This window comes from Sminthopsis crassicaudata, chromosome 3 (genome assembly GCF_048593235.1).
Source record: "Sminthopsis crassicaudata isolate SCR6 chromosome 3, ASM4859323v1, whole genome shotgun sequence".
NCBI classification, from domain to species: Eukaryota; Metazoa; Chordata; class Mammalia; order Dasyuromorphia; family Dasyuridae; genus Sminthopsis; species Sminthopsis crassicaudata.
In genome coordinates this window covers 241,037,757-241,057,561 of record NC_133619.1, presented here as the reverse complement: position 1 = coordinate 241,057,561, position 19,805 = coordinate 241,037,757, and positions in this window count along the sequence as shown.

Below are 19,805 nucleotides of genomic sequence, written 5' to 3'. Positions count from 1 at the left end.
AGATAGTTTTAAACAGGAACACAAATTTAGAGGAACCATGATATACCATTGGTACTAAGTTATTAAAGTAAAAACACACACTTCTAACAAATGTATTACTAAAGTGTAATGTTGCATATGTGTAGTACTTCTTTATACTGTTTCATTCATCTTTTCTGGAATTTTGCTTTGTGCAGGGTTTGACTATGAAGTGTTTTTAGGGTCTGTATACCATACTGAAATAAAATCCTCCTTCCAAAAAAGATGAAATACTAGGTCAGAACAATGGTCTAGTCAGGATAGGAACCTGTCTCTGACAATGGCCCTGAGCTATATTATGTGAAAATATAGTTGCCCCATAACAAACTGAAAAAAAGTAGGATTGAACCTTTAGACACCCCCAACTTCTTTTAATTATTTACCATGGCTCATATCTAGACATGACTTTATCTAAGCCCTCAGTGTACCTAGTTTCTTTTCTCTGTTCTTTCTTTTCTTTTCTTTTCTTTTTTAGCCTGAATTATCTTTGGAAGAAATTATACATATAAATTAATTACTTCTTTTCAAAGTTTTATATTCTCTTATTTAGCCTTAAACCAACCCTTTCTGGCTTCTGGCTTGTGCTCATACTCTAGGATATGGGAAAATTAGTGTTTAGTATGACTAAAGCTCATATAGACATTTCTCTTTTTATTTGAATCTGTTTTTTTTTTTTCTTTGTTTCAATATGGAGTCCTCTCTATTTTTTGGAATATTTCAGATATTCTCCTTTGGACTTTCTCTAGCTCCATTATATCTGCCTAATGCTGAATGCATCATGTTTAGAAGATACTTATCAATTGGTGTAGTGAAAAATAGAGTGGATATGGAGTCAGAGAAACTGGGTTCACTGAGTAAGAAAGGAACTGAACCTCCTGGGACTCAGTTTGATCATCTTAAAGTTTTCCTTCATTTAAGATCAGGTGATCTTCAAGGTCCTTTTCATTTCTAAATATAAGCCATCCTAACCTTGAAAGTATGTTAGCCAGAACCACCTGATAAGCTAAAATACAAAGATGTGTCTTTGTGAAGAGGTAAAATACACTTATGGCATTTTATCCATAACCCCAGCTGTTGCTGTTGCTGCTGATTGTTTCTAGGAATTCCTTAATTTAGGCCTTACACTTTAGGGGAATAGCTCAGGCCAAGGAAACTTCTTGTTCACAATTGCCATTAGCTGGCAAAATCTGTGTTATTTTTAAGGCAGCTGGATTCAATACATTTTAAAATTTGCAGAAATAGAATATAGGAAAAGGAATGAAGTACCTCTCTTCTAGGAGCTCTTTGATGTCCTGTTATAGCTGTCTGTCCTCCCAAACTCCACCAAATTTGAGTACTGAATGCTGTAGTGACCTATTCATATAATGTGCCCTTGTCTTTAGCCTTAAACCCTTTATAATTTCAGACACAGTCTGCCTAATCTCTGGTCCCCATGACCTTCATTGCACCATGAAAGATAGGAAATATGCCAGACCACTAGTTCTATTCTGAAGAAACAGAACAACAGAATAAATCCAAGACAGTCAACATTGAGGCTGACAGGAGAAGAAACCATGTGTTTTATTTTATTTTAATGGAATCTTTTGTTTTTAATAGCACCTTTATTTCCAAATATATTCCTCCTCCCATCTCCTATCCAGAGAAACATCTTTCATGACAAATTCCTTTTAAAAAGAGAGAAAAGAAGCAGCTCGGCAAAACTAAGCAGCACATATTTTAAACTTAACAATAAATACAATTTCAGGTACATAAACCTCATCTCTGCAAAGAAGGGAGGGAGGTATTAAAAAAACAACTAATTTCTATTGGGACCAACAGAGGATCATATATTTTAAAAGAAAATATTTTATTAACTATATTAATATTAAATATAATATTATACTAATGTATTGAATATCAAAATATAGTATATATATATATATAATCATGTATATATATATATATATATATATTTTTTTTTTTTTATAAGCGTGGGTGTGATAAAAACCAAGATTTTTGTTTCAATTCCTGAGATAAATGTCTTCCTCTTATATATTTACATGCCCCTGATTCTAATCTATGGGTGTTCTCTCCTAGCTCATGAGCATCACTGAGTGGACCAGTCATTTTTTTCTGGCTATCTGTTTCCATCTTCTGTCATCTACTCTTGTCCTAAGAGACCCTAGTTACAGGACTTTTGGCATAAAAATAAAATTACTGCACCAAATAGCTTTAAGGGTAAAAGGGTAAAAAGCATGGTGATCTCGTCCTGATTTGTACATTCTCATTTTTCTGGCTTTCTGATGAAAAAAAGCCTGACATCTGGGAGAGAATCTAACACTATAGAGGCAACCAGTCTTTTGTCACTCTTTCTTTTGTATATTATCAGGGCTATCCTCACATAGTTAACTATATGTACAGTCAGCTACATACATAATGTGACTTTAGGTCTGTCTTAACCCCAAATCTCTTCTTAATAGATCCCTTAAATTTTACTGTTAGAGATTCATTTAGTAAGATTAAGCACTGCCCTTCTCAAATTTCTTCTTTTAAATGACATATTTTGTCTGTTTTCCATCTTTTGCTTCAGAGTGGTTCTACCAATGGTTCCTAATAACCTGATAGATATCCCATAGTCTGAGGAAATAACCTGCCTACAGTGATAGATCTCCATATATTCTACCTTGAATTTTTCAGCTCTCTTAACTTTCTGCATCATTGATTTCTTAGGAAACTATTCATTCTAAGTAAAAAGGTCTGACAAGAGAAAAATGGAAGAAGAAATAGGTTTTGGTATTCCAGATAGAAATTATAGTATCATGTGTGTTAATGAGTGTTTATTATTGTTTTTCCATCCAGTGGAAAAAGAAAATACTAAAATAAACATTTCTACAGTGCTTTAAAGTTTGATAAGTACTTTTCTTACAACAACCTTGGGAGTTCTCAGGTCCTTATTTTCAGTTTTATAGATCAGATAAATGAGGCCCTGGTCTAGCATTGTTACAAGACTCCTGACTCTTAATTCCCTTTGTGACTGTGAAGGTCACTTTTCAGGGCCTCAGTCGTCCTATCTGTTATAGAAAAGGGATCAAATAGATAGTCTTTGAGGGGTTTTAGATTTCTGATTCTCTAGGAATAAGTGTCAAAGACACAATAAAAATCCCCACTCCAAATCCATCCCTCTTCCTACTATATCTATGTTGCCTCTTACGTAAGGTTTCAGAGAGGTAAAATCTCTATTGTGGGAAAGAGGACAGCAATTGCTAAGTTCCAAATCTCATATTAATAATCATAAAAAAAACTTGCTTTAAAAAAAACAATTCATCATAACTGAACAGATTATCAGTGAAAAGGCACAAGTGTTAGATTGTTCCTACTTTGCTAAAGTAGAGCATTGAGCCTATTCTTTGCTACTGAAGGAAATAAAAAAGACTTTTGGCCTGATTTACCCAGAATCTTCAAATTATTGAAATGATTACTCAGCCTTCTACCTACATTTTATCTGAATAGACCTAGAAGTTTAACCCTCTTTTCCTTTAAAAAGAAAAAAAAATTACATTACTTTTGGATGTGATTCTAAATGAGCACAATTTCAAGTTTATCAGAGAAACTATACATATTTTTTCTTGTTAAAAATTTATATGGAAAGAAAAAAAAGAAACAAAAATTTAAAAGGCAACCTAATGTATAATTAAATTTGTGATTCTTGGCTAAAGAAAGAGTTGGACATAAAAGAAATTTTATGTACATGGGATGGAAATTATGAGTGGTAAGTATTGCAGATACTGTCAGATATAGTAAGTGTATGCTTTTTTCTGTTTTGTTTTTTGCTGAACTGCTTTCCATCTCTTTTTTGTCTTTGTTACTATGTGATATTAAATAAGTCATTTGATCTGGAATTATAGATTGTTAGATTTGGAAGCCCTCCCAGACCTTTAATCCAAAATGCTCAGTCTCTAAGTTAACAAAAACAAAAACAAAGGCCCATGGAACTAAATGATTCACCTAAATATACATAGCTAATAAGTGAACAAATCTGAATTAAAATCTGTACTGTTGACTCTATGCTCAGTGATCTTTCCACTGTACCTTGCAACCTCCCATACTGCCCTCTGTGTTTGGATTTCAAATTCCTCATTGATAAAAATGAAGGTGTGGGATTAGAGCATCTTTAAATTTTCTTCTGCTTATAAAATTCCGTGCATCTATCATCCTATCACTTAAAGAGTATTTTACTGCCAGAGAAGCAGGATGGCAAACTGGCCACTTAAAAGAAGCTGATATTCATCCCTCCATCTCCCATCCAACTTCTTTTTAATCACTCTTCTTGAGTATGTCAAAGGTACCCTATAGAGAAATATGAGGTTTATGGAAGTACAGGGGATATGACAAAGAATGAACATAACAAAGAGTATAAACACCACATGTGTAAAGTCTCTGCTCTCTACAATAAAACCATTTCTGGTCTTTCTGTGGGCCAGATAGTCATTGACATGTACTCAGTCTGGAGATTGCATGTTGCTCTTAATAATAATCCTTCCCCTTCTCCCTTAAACATCTCTCTCAATCTCTCTCTCTCTCTCTCTTTCTCTGTCTCTCTCTCTGTCTCTCTCTCTCTCTCTCTCTCTCTCTCTCTGTCTCTCTCTCTCTCTGTATCTCCATCTCTGTCTCTGTCTGTCTGTCTCTCTCTGTGTCTCTGTCTATGTGTGTCTCTGTCTCTATCTCTCTCTGTCTCTCCTTCAATTTTGTAGAGTGATTTCTTTTGAGGAAAGATTTTGACTTTGTGTATGTGTAAAGGGATCAGAGTGAGGGGGGAAGATTAGGTTCCTTTCTTTCTTGAATTGCCATGGATTTTACTTACTAACAGCAACTTATTTTTCAGAGCTGAAAATCCATGGGGTATGTAATCATTTTTTGCTCATCCATTTTACTCACCCATCTGATGCTTGATCACTGCACATGTCTGTGGGCATTATGATTTCCTTGCTAACGTGGCCAAAATCTTTCCTTCTTCCTCCCCACTCCAACTAGAAGCAAATCAAATCAAATATTTATCCCATTGCTTCTGTTCCCTGTTTTGTTTTACTCTATCTTTCAGAAGGTCAGTTACGAGAGAGTGAGACTATTTCCTGTAATTTCTGTTAAAACAGTGATTCTTAAACTTTTTGCTCCCAAGATCCCTTTATATCCTTAAAAACCATAGAAGACCTCACCAAAGGCTTTGGTTTATATGGGCCATATCTAATATTTACTGTATTAGAAAACTTTAAATCTTAGTATTTTTATGTAAATAGTTTTGACTTTGTGGATCCCTGAAAGGGGGTTGGGGATCACAACTTTGAAAACTGCAATGGGAGAGTATTTTTAGGAAAGTAGTACCATATTCACAATGATTTCTCAAGGCATTTAAAATAGTTCTTATCTGTTTTCATAATTCTGATTATACTGAATTTAATATTTGAATGAGATACATTTATAAAGAAGCTGGCACGATATTTGGCACATAGTAGACACTTAACCACTTAAATGCTTATTCTCTTCTCTTCTTTTCTCTCTTTCTCCTCTGATTCCCAGAATTTGGAGAGTTGCCACATGAATATTATTAGTTAACTTGAACCAAGAGTGGAAATTTTAAGGGAGGATTTCCATTCAGTATAAGGAGTTACATCTTAACAATTAGAATTGTCTGAAAATGAGATCAGTTACCTTAAAAGGTAGTGAGCTTCCTGCTATCCAGTGTATGTAAAAGAATGTTGAGTGTGTATTTGTAATTAATGTAGAGGAGGAGATTTATACTTTATTTAGGGATTTGACTAGATGACTTTTGAGGTGCCATCAAACTCTGAGGTTCTATGAATCTGTGATTGAACAAGCCTTATCATGTGGGAAAATATAAGTCACTGTGCTCTATGACTAGGCAGCGATCATACCTCCTCTTGGATAGGAGGTGTCAAGTGAGTGCATTTCTATTTCTTTTCTTTTCAAGATATGTTTTTAGCTTCGTGTATCAGGTAAAACTCCAATGGCATAGGTGTTAGAGTGAAATCTTGCTAATAGTCCTCATTGGACTTGATATTTCATGGGAATTATAAGCTCATTGAGATTTCATGGGAATTTTAAACTCATCTAGCCAGTTGAATTTGCAACTCTCTTGAGAATACAGGTCAAGAAAAATACAAGTATTACAAGAAAAATCTGTTGTCATTTCTCAGATATACAAGCACCAAAATGATTGGTTTTCCAAGGAATCCCTGACATTAAACAAGCCTTTGTGATGGTGAAGGGTATGCTGCTCTGAAAAGCATTTCATGCCACAGAAAATATTCTAAGAGATTAGAATAATGGAATTTTAAAAAAGAAACCATGATGTATATATTGTCATTAAAAAACTTAAATGCTGGAGGCACTGGGTCTTATGGCTCTTGACTTTGGAACTCCCTTCCTGGTCTGACAGAGTCCCAGTTTAATTACCTTCAGGACAAGGTGTAAGCTCTATCTCTTCAAATTCAGCTTTTCTTAATTGATAGGAAGAGCGTTGTTGAATATGATAGAATAAGGCCAAATTTTATTCACAGTTGTTTCTATCTGAATAACCAGTATTTCTCTGTGTTCTCTTGCACTAAATAGAAGTAAAAAAAAAAATCACAAAGACAAATTAACAAGGAAAGAAACATTGACCTTCTATATCATTTTAAGGAGATGTTCACATTGGCAATGTTCAAAATCAATATTTGAACAAGTTTTAATCAACCCCAAGGATAAAATAGTATTTGTTCAAGGAGGCTTAAGTGGATTAATTTTAGAATTGCAGGGTGGGAAGGAAATCCACAACACTCCTAAAGAGTGGCAAGTCAGCCTTCTTTTAAAGACTTTTCAGTGATAGAGAACCCTAAAGTAGCACATTCCCCCACATTTTGGGGGTGTGTATGCATGTGAATCTTATCATTTGGGCATTCATTTTTTCTTATATTGAATTGAAAACACCTCCCTCTAAATTTCATACATTGCTCCTATTTCTGCTCTCAGAGACCTAGTACAACATGCCTAATTTCTCTTCATGAAGACAACTCTAATTGTCTTTCTCTTTTCCTGGCTAAACAATCCCTACTCCTTTGTCTAATCCTCTGATAGCATAGTTTTGACTATCACTATCTTAATTATCCTCTTCTGTATGATCTCCAGGTGGCAATATCCCCTCTAAAGCATTTGTAATGATAACCTTGAAGAATCTTTAATTGGATTGTTGAGGTGAGGGAAAGAAAAAAATCATCTTTGGCAATATACTTTCTAGAGCTTTTCTCCTCTCCCTTCCCCAAGAGTAGTCCGATCTTGCTCTCTTTTATAATGACTAAATAACTAAGCCATACCTGCAAAATGCACAGATGGAAATTTCCACTTATATATCCAAGATTTTTTTAATGGCATAAATGTATTTATTAATCATTTTATTATTCAATTTCCTTCTTATTCTCTTATAACTAAGCTTAAAATTGTACTTCCCTACTTCCTAGGGATGAATTAGTGACAATCACAGATCCCAATCTTTTTCCAATATTGCTAAAAATTTTCCAAGTGCTTTATGTTAAATAAATTGGGACTTGACCAGCAGAGAGAAAATATAGAAGGAAGAGAAACCCTGAACCATTTTTATTTTAAAATTATTCTTCTTCCTCCATTATTTCCAAAAGACTATCAATAGTGTCCTAGAATTCTCGCCATGTATCTTATTCATACATACATCAAAGACATTTTTGACTTATGTATGTAAAATTTTGAATATGGGAAATGAGCAGATCTAATATGCTAATACAATTAATTACAACAGATTTTAATTAACATTTAATTAAACATTTATGTTTAATTAACATTTAATTAATTTAATTAACAGATTTTAAAATTAATACAACAGATCTAATACAATATATTTTAAGCTTTAAAAATACTTTCACTCAACAACTTTACAACATAAGTATTGCAAATTACCTAATTCCCCTTCCCTTTCCTGTTTTATATATGAGGAATCAAAGGCTCAAGGACTGTAAGTTAACTAGCAAAGGATCCCAGAGCTGACAAATGTGCGAGTTAGGCTAAGAATCCAAGTTTTGCCTCCCTTTAGGTCCAGCACACTTTCCAGAATTCCATTCTGCTGTAATTCCATATTCTTATCCAGTTTGTAGGATTATTAGAGCTTAAAGAGACCTTTAAAATAATCAAAAATCTTTTATTTCACAGATGAGGTAACTGAGAACAAGAGACTAGAAGTAACTTTTCTGAGGTAAGATTAAGATAAATCATAAATGTTAGGGAACCAAGATTCCAATCAGGTCCTCTGAAACTGGTTTCAATGCTTGTTTCCTACTTTTTTTATATACATATTATTCAACTCTAGATTTACATGAATAACTGGATTCAATGTTGTGTATTTTGGAAAATAAGTAAGTGCACCTCAGTTGTTTTTTAATGACCATCTTATATCAATTGGACTCCCAAAATCATCTGAACCCAATTTGTATGACTCTCAGACAAAACGAAGAACATGACTCTCACTATTTTGTTTGCATCCATAGTGCTAAAAATGCACATAGTGCTTAATAAATGCTTCTTCCTCCTTTATCCTCTTCCTTCCCTTCCTTCTTTCTCCTCCCCTTCCTTCCATCCCTCTCTTCTTTTTCCTTCCCTCCTTCTTTCTTTCTCTCTTGTCTTCCATCTTTCCTTCTCTCTGTTTTTCCTTTCTTTCCTCCTTCCCTCTTATCTTTTTTTCCTTTTTTCTTCCCTCCTCTTCTCCCTTCTCCATTCCTTCCATTCTCCCTCCATCCCTCTCTATTTTTCCTTCCTTCCTTCCTTCCTTCCTTCCTTCCTTCCTTCCTTCCTTCCTTCCTTCCTTCCTTCCTTCTTTCCTTCCTTCCTTCCTTCCTTCCTTCCTTCCTTCCTTCCTTCCTTCCTTCCTTCCTTCCTTCCTTCCTTCCTTCCTTCCTTCCTTCCTTCCTTCCTTCCTTCCTTCCTTCCTTCCTGTTTGCTGATCTGCCTGCATTTTAAAAGTAAAAAAATCTAACCAGAATACAAACAACTAGCAAAGAAACAGATACTATTTCTCCTACATTCCTAAGGGATTTCTGACTTGTATAATGTAATCTAATCCACTCAAATCGCCCAATAAATTTTGGAGAAAAGATATGAAAAGATACTTCCCTTTATTCCTCTGCAGAGAAAGGAAGTCTATGTTATGGATCATTGTGTGTATTTTAATACTTTTTTTTAATGCATTGATTGGTTTTGCCAATTACTTTTTTCTCTTCTGTGTTCTCTCTCTCCCCTCCTTTTTCCCTCTTTCCCCTCTCCCCATGTCTGTCTCTTCTCCATTCTTCTCTTCCCCTCCTTCACATCAGTCAATGATTGGTTCTTGTCCTTGTTCTTCCTTTTCAAAGAATCAAAATGACATCACTAGGTTGGAGTCAAGGTACAACTAATCAGATCCATATAAGCTTAGAAGATTATGTCACAAGTTGAGCACAAATAGTCCAGAGGAACATTTGGAATGGAAATATCTCTTAATTTCTCAGCTCACATTTCTTTTGAGCTTCAGCAATTTTGCTTCATTCATGAAGCATAGTCCCTTCTTTGATGTGATGTCACCATGCTGGCCATTTTTTTGCCTGTGTCTTCCATATCACACAACTGATATAGAAATCCTTTGAGAATGTCTTCATATCACTTTTTCTGAGCTCTATGTAAGAGCTTGCCTTGTGTGATTTTTTTGTAAATTAGTCTTAGGCAAATAGGCAAAAGAGCTCAAAAAGGATTTAGAAAATTTAATAAAAGAAATGTAAGACAAATTAGGAAAAGAAATGAGAGTGATGTAAGGAAATCATGAAAAAAAGTTGAGCTTGATAAAGAAAGCATCAAAAAAGATACTGAAGAAAATAAATTTAAAAAAATAAGCCAATGGTAAAAGAGGCACAAAAATCCAATGAAGGAAATAATGTCTTGAAAATCAAAATTGACCAAATAGAGAAAGAGGCAAAAAAAGTCACTGAAGAGAACTCCTTAAAAAAGTAGAATTGGCCAAATGGAAGAGGAGGTACAAAAGCTCACTGAAGATAATATTTCCTTAGAAGTTAGAATTTGCCTAATGGAAACTAATGACTTAATGAGACATCAAGAAACAACCAAATAAAATTAAAAGAATGAAAAAAAAAAAAGAAAATGTGAAATTTCTCATTGCAAAAGCAACAGATTTGGAAATTAGATCCATAAGAGATAATTTAAAAAAGAATGAAAATTATGAACAAAAAAGGAGCCCAGACATTTTCAAGAAATTATTAATTATTCAGTTTCTGGAATTATCGCTCAGTATTTTTAAAAATTCTAGAAAAAGTGGAAAATAATATGTCAGAAACTCAGTATGCTCCTACATCTCACATCCCCTACCAAAATAAGGTCAAATTGGATTCATGCTTTAGGCATACAGGGTAATACTATAAGCAAATTAGAAGAGAAAGGGATAGTTTACCCATCAGATCTTTGAAAAATGGAGGAATTTATGGCCAAAGAAAAGCTAGAGAACATTATGAAATTCAAAATGGGGAATTTTGATTCATTAAATTTAAAAGTTTTTGCACAAACAAAACAATGCAGTCAAGATTAGAAGGGAAGCAGAAAACTGGGGAATTTTTTTTTTTTTTACAATTAGTGTTTCTGATAAAGGACTCACTTCTAAAATATATAAAGAACTGTGTCAAATTTATAAGAATACAAATCATTACCCAGTCAAAAAATATGAACAATTTTTAAATGAAGAAATTAGAGCCATCGATAGCCATATGGGAAAAAATACTCTAAATTTCTATTGATTAGAGAAATTAAAACAACTCTGAGGTACCATCTCACACCTCTCAGATTGGCTAAGATGGCAGAAAAAGACAATGATAAAATGTTAGAGAGAATGTGAGAAAACTGGGACACTAATACATTGTTAGTGTTGTGAAATGATCCAACAATTCTGGAGAGTGATTTAAAACTATGCCCAAAGGGCTATAAAACTGTGCATACCTTTTGATTCAGCAGTTTGATTCAGTATAAACTACTAGGCTTGCATCCCAAAGAAATTATAAAAGAGGAAAAGGATCTACATGTGCAAAAATGTTTGTAGGAGCTCTTTTTGTGGTGGTAATGAACTGGAAAATGAATAGATGCCCATCAATTGAGAACAGATGAAGAAGTTATTGCATATGAAAATAATGATATATTATTGCTTTATTGAAATGATGAACAGCCTGATTTTAGAAATGTCTGGGAAGATTTATATGAATTAATGTTGAGCAAAACAAGCAAAACCAGAAAAACATCATATATGGCACAGCAAGATTGTGAGATAATTATGATGGACTTGCTTCTTTTAAGCAATTCAATGATCCAAAACAATCCCAACAAACTTTGGATAGAAAATGCCATCCAAATACACAGAGAGAACTGTGGAGACTGAATGTAAATCAATATGTGTTATATTCAGTTTTTTTCTTTTTCTTCTGTTTCTTTTTCTTCTCTCATGATTTTTCCCTTTTGTTATGATTTTTCTCTTCTAACATGATTCATAAGAAAATGTTAAAAATTAATGTACATGTATAACCAAAAAAGTTGTTTCTGCATGTAACTTGGGAAAATAAAAATTAAAAATAAAAGATACCATAAATGAAAACTTCCCTGATATTCTATAACCAGAGGGTAAAATAGAAATTGAAAGAATTCACCAATCTCTTCTTGAAAGAGATCCCAAAATGAAAACTCCCAGGAATATTATAGTCAAATTCCAGACACCTAGATCAAGGAGAAAATATTGCAAGCAACCAAAAAAGAAACCATCCAAATATTGTGGAGCAATAATAAGGATAATACAAGATTTGGCAGCTTCTACATTAAAGTGTCCGAGAGCTTGGAATATGACATTCCAGGGGGCAAACGAGGTAGAACTATTACCAAGAATCTCAGCAATAATACAGAATACCCAGCAAAGCTATAATCTTTCAGGTGAAAAAGTAGCAATTCAAAGAAACACTTTCAAGAATTCCTGATGAAAAGACCAGAGCTGAATAGAAAATTTGACTTTCAAATACAAATCCTAAAAGAAGCATAAAAAAAGTAAACAAGAAATAAAAAAAATCACATTTTTGATAAGGTTAAACTGTTCATATTTCTACATGGAAAGATAATATTTGTTACTCCTAAAAACTTCCTTATTATTAACAAAGTTAAAAGAACTAAACATAGATAGAAATCAGAGGTATAACTTGAACAAGATGACATAATTATCTAAAAAAAATCAAAGAATAAGAAAGAAGAATGCATTGGGAGAAGAAAGGAAGAGGTAAAATGGTATAAATTATTTCACATAAAAGAGACCTGAAAGAGATTTTATAGTGAAGGGGAAAATGAGAGAAGAGGTAGAAGAGTACATGTACCTTACCCTCATTGGAATTGGCTCAAGAAGTGAATAAAATACAAATTCAGTTGGATGTGGAAATCTATATTACCAAGCAAGAAACTAGAAAGGGACAGGGTTAAGAGAGGAAGTTGGGAGAGGGAACTGATAGAAGGGAGGTTTGTGGAAGATAAAATCTAGAAGCAAAACATTTTTCAGAATGGATAGGAGAAAGTAAGATAAACAGGATCAAGGAAATTCATAGCTGATAATCATTACTATGGGAAAAAAAAAAAGCTTTACCTTGAGTTTTTCTGATAAAGATTTGATTTCTCAAACATGGAAAACTTAGTCAAGTTTGTGGAAATAAGAGCAATGATCAATTGGGAAAGAATATGAGGAAAAGAAAAGCAATCAAAGCTATCTATAGTCATTATAAAATACTCTAAATCACTATTGATGAGAGAAATGCAAATTAAAATAACTCTGAGCTACTACCTCACACCTGTCAGATTAATGAAAGGACAGAAAAGGAATATAACAAATGTTTGAAGGGATATAAGAAGATTAAAAAAAAAACTAATGTACTATTGTTAAAGTTGTATACTGATTCAGCCATTCTGGAGAGCAATTTGGAATTATGCTCAAAGAACAATAAAACCATGCAATGGTTTTGACCAAGCAATATCATTACTATGTCTGTATCCCAAATAGATAAAAAACAAAACTGAAAAGGACTTACATGTGCAAAGAACAGCTCTTTTAGTAATGGCAAGGAATTGGAAATTGAGGGGAAATGCATCAATTGAGAAACAACTGAATAAATTGTTATATGTTGTAGGATTTTTACAAGGTGCTAAGTCAGTTATCTAATTTAGCATGGTACTTAACAGTTCTCTAGTTCACTAATGTACTTAGTACTTATTAGAGTTCTACAATATTCACACACCTTTAAGAGAGCATGTATAAGCTAGGAGCCTTAGCCAGGATTGACTCCAGGAGATTCACAAGCCAGAGAAGGCAGTCAGGCAAAACCGAATGAAGGAAGACAGAGAAGTGGTGGCAGGCTGTCCTGTGGAGAACATTGAAACCAAGATCTGGAAGGCCTCCAGAAAACTAGCCAAGCCCCAAGTGAAGGAGGTAAGATTTTGAAGGAAACAATAAAGGATTTGAACTTTAACTCCTGGCTTCAGGGTGATTACACTGAACTGAAATTAAAGCTGCCTCCAGAAGCTCCCCAAGAAACCTGCTCCTGAAGAATATTGCATTTTAGAGAAGAACATTACAATGTGTTATGGTCAAATACTATTGTTCTTTAAGAAATAACAGATAGGATACTCTCAGAAAAACATGGAAAGACTTACATGAACTGATGCAAAGTGAAATGAGCAGAACCAAGAAAACATTGTACATAGTAACAGCAGTATTGTGATCTATTATTAATAACTTAGCTCTTCTACATAATGCAATGACTCAAAATATTTCTACAGAGATATGATGAAAAGTGCCATCCATTTCTGGAGAAAGTAAAATCTGAATGCAAATCAAAGATATTTTTCTTTACTTTCTTTTTCTCATTTTTTTTCTTTGTCTTCTTTCACTAAACAATTTACATGTAAATTTGTTTTTGTGTAACTATACATGTATAACCTATATCAAATTGCTTGCTTTCTCAGTGAGGGGGTAGTGAAGAGAGAGAAGTAGAGATAATTTGAAATTCTGAGTTTTACAAATGAATGTTAAAATTGTTTTTACATGTCATTGAGAAAAATAAGATATTAATAAATATATTAATAAAATATAAAAACAATATATAAAATATAAAAATAAAAAACAATAAAATGGCTGTCCTTATTTGAAGGATAACTTACCTAGGTGAATCTACTGATTCTTCTGAGGTATAGGAACTTCAACATTTGGTGTACTGTGAATCCTCACAGCAAAGAATACGGTGCCATAGGCAAAAATAATAATTTGGAGAGCCACTAACTTAGAGGAAGGCTTCAGTAAGTTGGGTGGATCGTTTGTGGAGGATTTAAGGATATCTGTACCACTCAGGGTAAATCAGTATGTCATCCACTCAATTTACATTTATTAAGTGCTTACTATGAATCAGGCACTACACTAAAAATAGACCAAAAAACAGTTTCTGCTCTCAAGTTCATAGTATAATGAGGAAGACAACATGTAAATAACTCTGTACACACAAAAACAGGATAAATTGGGGGTAGTTGCAGAGGGAAGATATTAAGAGTAAGGACAAATGAGAAAGGCTTCTTGCAAAAAATGAAACTGTAGTCAAATTTTGCATTAAATTTTGCATTAGAAGTCAGAAACGAAGAGGGAAAGCATTCCAAACTTGAGAATGAATCAAAACAGATTTTCTTCTGGGCATTATAGGCAGCTCTTGGAGTTTATTGAATGGGATAGGGGTTACCAATATGGTCAAATCTTTATTCTAAGATCAGTTTAACAGCTGAATAGAAGACAATTGGAGTGGGGAAATACTTGAAGCTAGGAGACCAAACAGAAGATTATTTCAGTAGTCAAAGCACGAGATGATAACTAATAAGATGGTAGCAATGTCAGAGAAGAAAAGAGGGTGCATATAAGAGATGTTAGAAAGGTAGAAATGAATGGCCTTGATTACTAATTAGATATGGGAGATGACTGGAAGATGATACCATTAATAGCAAAAGGGAAGTTAGGAAGAGGGGAGAGTTTGGGAAGAAAGGTAAGGAATTCAATTTTCAGCATAGTGTTTTTATGCAGTAGGATATCCAGTGTGGAATTTCTATGTGGAAGTTGAAAGACTGAGAATTTGGAGAGAGGTTAGAACTAGACAAATAGATCTGAGAAGCATCTTCATAGAAATGACAAATGAAGTATAATTTCCTTACTTTTGGATAATAATAATAATACCTATCTTAAAGTATTGCTGTGAGGATTAACTGAAACTAATTGGTACAATGTTTTGTAAATCTTAAAATGATATATAAATATTGTTTATGAATAATTATTATTAGCTTGGAACTTAGAATATTATGGAGTTGTGCTAGCTTTATGAATAACACTCATATTTGTATTGCAAATTAAAGTTTCCTCAATAAATCTATAAAGGAAACCCATTTTTAAAAAAATATTACTCCAATTTTACCGATGAAGACATTATAAGGTTAAGTGACTTGACCAAAATTAATGTCTGAGACACAAGTGTTTGAATACAGGTCTTCTGACTTTTGAATATTGTGCTCATTCTATCATATCATGCTTTCTAAGATGTTTTGCTCCTTTGCTATAATGTATGCTCATTCTGTACTCTGTCCATGCACCAAATTCTCCATCAAATAAAAAGAGATTTACTCAGGATTTTCTGTTGAAATAATTATAAAGATTTTTAATCTTTATATGATGATTAACTCTGAGAGACATGACTCTTTTCAATAGTGAGGTGATTTAGGCCAATTCCAATAGAGTTGTGATGGAGAGCGTCAATTGCATTCAGAAAGAGGACTAGGAGGACTGAATACGGGTCACAGCATAGTATTTTCACCTTTTTGTTGTCTGCTTGATTTTTTTTCTTTCTCAATTTTTTCCTTTTTGATCTAATTTTTCTTGTGCAGCATGATAACTGTAGAAATATGTATAGAAGAATTACACATGTTTAACATATCAGATTGCTTTCTAGGGAGGAAATAGAATAAGGAAGGAAGAAAAATTCGGAACACAAGGTTGTGCAAAGGTGAATGTTCAAATTATCTTTGCATGTATTTTGAAAATAAAAAGCAATTGTCAAAAATTTTAATTATTCTTGAGTGAGGCAATATTATGTAAAAAAACAAGCCATGGTTAATTTTTTTTCCTTTAGAAAGTGTATCTTGTTATCATATTGAATTTGGATTTTATATTATGAGTGTTGACAGTATCTTGTACTGGAGACATTGCAATTCATCCCTTTCTTTCTTTTCTTTATACCATCATGTAGTTTGTTTTTGAGAATTTGGTGATGGTTCTCCTCCCAGAAAGAGGCAATTTTGATGTGATTCCTTTTCAGCTGACTCATCAAAATTACTGTGATTTACAAGGTTTCATTCTGCATGGTTTTGTTCTATATGCACTTTTGCTCATTTTACCCTCAAAGTGGTCAAATTTTTCAGGTGAGGAAAAAATGGGGCCATAGTAGATCAAATAATATGACCAAGGTCACAGAGTTAGCAACAGAGATTGGACTATAGGTTCTGTGACTCTAAATCTATTGTTTGTTCCAGTAAACCACATTTTAAGATTACTTGAAACAAAATGTAGTACACCATAAAGATCAAGGTTTCCTTAAAGAAGCAAGAAAATGTACATCCTATTATTTCTTAAGGAGATGAAGTATAAATACATATACATATATGTGTGTATATATATACATATATACATTTTACATATATACCCATAAGTATATATGAACATCTATATACACACACTGCTGTATTCAGTTATATTGGTTAATTTTCTTGAATGTTTTCCCCTTTTTTTCTTTAAACTTTGCTATAAAAAAACACAACCTCCCCCCAAAACAAAACAAAACAAAAACAAAACCTCTCTGGATAGAGGAAGAAAGAACAATATGTCCAGAAGCAAGGGTGATTAAAAAGATAAAAACAAGAAGTTTCTATTTATAGTTCACAAGTTATTCTAACTGAAACAATCATGTGTTCTTTTGTAATATATCCCTGACTTATGAATAGTCAATGCCATGTTATATTTTTCCTTTAAGGTGGAAGAAGTATCCTAAAGGAAAAATTTCTGGCCAGAAGACTTGAATTCTAACCCGAGACTTACCACTAATTTTGGTCGACTCTATGCCACTTAGCTTGTCTATTATCACCTTTCAAGTCTTAGAGATATATGATTCCCTAAGGTCTTACTGCCTCTAGTAATTGCTTTATCCACTATCTCAGTCCTATTCTGCTCTAAAGCAGAGACAAAGAAAAGATACTAAATATTAGCAATTTAAAAGTTCATAAGAAATATTCCTGAACCTCTCTTCCTTTATTGTAGGGGTGAAGGACAAGTTTGGAATATTACATATGCTACCAGACATGGTCTATGTGTCTGATGGCATTATTGAACTTTTTATTTTTAAACTTTGATACAAGGGAAAATGTGCAGAGTTGGGGAAATATATAATAGTAGTTTGTATTTATGTTACACTTCAAATTTTGCAAAACTATATTCTTTTATCAAATTATTTCATTTGTGAAACCTCACAACACCTTTTGAGGGAGAAATAGTATTATTAGTCTCATGACTTTTTAGATAAGGAAAATGAGACTAAGAAATATTATGTAATTTCCCCAGAGTCACAAGGTGAATTAAATGACTGAGGAAGGATTCAAATTCAGGTCTTTCTGACACTAAGGCATAACAGTCTCTCAGCTATTCCACCTAGCTGGTTTAATATATTCAGAAATGAATATGTTATTAAAAAGCATCAATAAGGGCAGCTAGGTGGTGAAGTGGATAAAGGACCATCCCTGAAATCAAGAAGACTTTAGTTCAAATCTGATCTCAGACACTTAATACTTCCTAGCTGGGTGACACTGGGCAAGTCACTTAACTCCAATTGCTTCAAGAAAAAAAAAAGCATCAATAGAAATTTTTATTGATTTTTAAAAAAGTATTGCTGGAATGTACTTCAGAAGATTATATTCCTTTAATTCTATTCTTGACTTGTTTAGATCATATTTCTCAGTGATTTTAAGCTGAGGAAAAAAAGTAGAAAAGTCAAGTGATGGGCTGAGCACTTCATTTGTAGAAACTGAGAAAAAGAGATAGGCACAGGAGCAAAGACAGAGACAGAGACATACAGAGAGAAAGAGACACAGAGGCAGAATTACAGAGAGGGTCATAGAAACACACAGAGAATGATAGAGAAACATTGTGCTTTTCTCATAAGCCCTTTCCAGCAAGCCTTCCCAAGGGCTTGGTCCTTTTTTTTTTTCAATGGAGCAGATAATTTGCCTCAGTGGGCAATCAGAATTTCCTGTGTCCATAAAGAATTTTTGGATATTGCTTGTATTGATGAGAAAAAACAAACTCTTTTTTTCTCTCTTTTTAATTTATTTTTTGACTTGTTCAATAATTTTTTTTTAAATTCAAGTTAAAATAAAATTTGGATGGAAAATGCCATCTGTGTCCAGAGAAAGAATTATGAGACTGAATTCAGGTCATGGCATGCTGTTTTCACCTTTTTTCCTTATGGTTTTTTTTTCCCTTTCTCATGGTTTTTCCCTTTTGTTCTGATTTTTCTCTCCAATATGCCTTATAGAAATATATAAAAAATAAATGTGCATGCATAACCTAAAAATAATAAATAAAAAAATCAGGTTAAAAGGAAGATGTTAATAATAGTGAGCATTAATATAGCACTGAGTTTACAAAGCACTTTACACATGTTAACTTATTTGATCTTCACAGTCCTGAGACAGTGCTATTATTATCCTTATTTTATAGATGAGGAAACTGAGGCATACAGAAGTAAGTGATTTACCCAATAAATATCTGAGGTTGAATTTGAACTCAGTCCTTCCTGTCTCCAAGTCCAGAGTTCCATCCACTGTGTAAATAAACTATTATCAGTTCTTTTGAAAAAGCTTAATCAAAAGCTACAGAATAACAAGGTTGGAAAATTCATCTGGATTGACCTACAAAATTTACTGTTTTCCCACCAACTTGTATTTTGCTTTTCTCTTTACATTGGAGCCAGATTTACCAGGGAGGCTTATAAATGAATTTCAAATTTCCAGCACCATTCTATCCCTTGGAGCCTTTCGGATTTTCCTTTGGTTTCTTAATTTACTTAAATCACGTAAACTGCGATTGGCTGCAGGTCAGCCTAAATTTCCTGGGTATTGAAATAAATTCCATCTTGTGTCCCCCTTATCATTAACTTGATGCTTCCGCTGTCAGATAGAATTGCTTCCAAACTTGAAACAACAGAGGAAAAGCGGAAACTCTGTTTTATGCTCTGTCTTTTTGTTTCTCATTCATCACTTTCTTGTATGTTCAGAGGGCATAAAATAAAGATAGGTGATGAACTTGACTTAATGCAAATGCGTCTTACTCTTTCGCAAATGTTTCAGGTACTAGATATGATCGGAAGGAACCAGCACATGTAACTGAGAAAAATGACAAATTAAGGAACCACTCTATTTTTATCTCAATTACAGTATTTCCCCCAAGAGATTTTAGCCAGTTAAATTTAAGTAGTTTAAAAGGCAACTATATCTAGAGGCAATGTGCTTAGCGGCTCCCTGTTAGCGCCCAGTTCCTTGCTTTTTGGTACTTGCCAACAGGGTTTATTCAGTTTTTTCTCTTAAAGCCTGACACTAGTTCTTTGCAC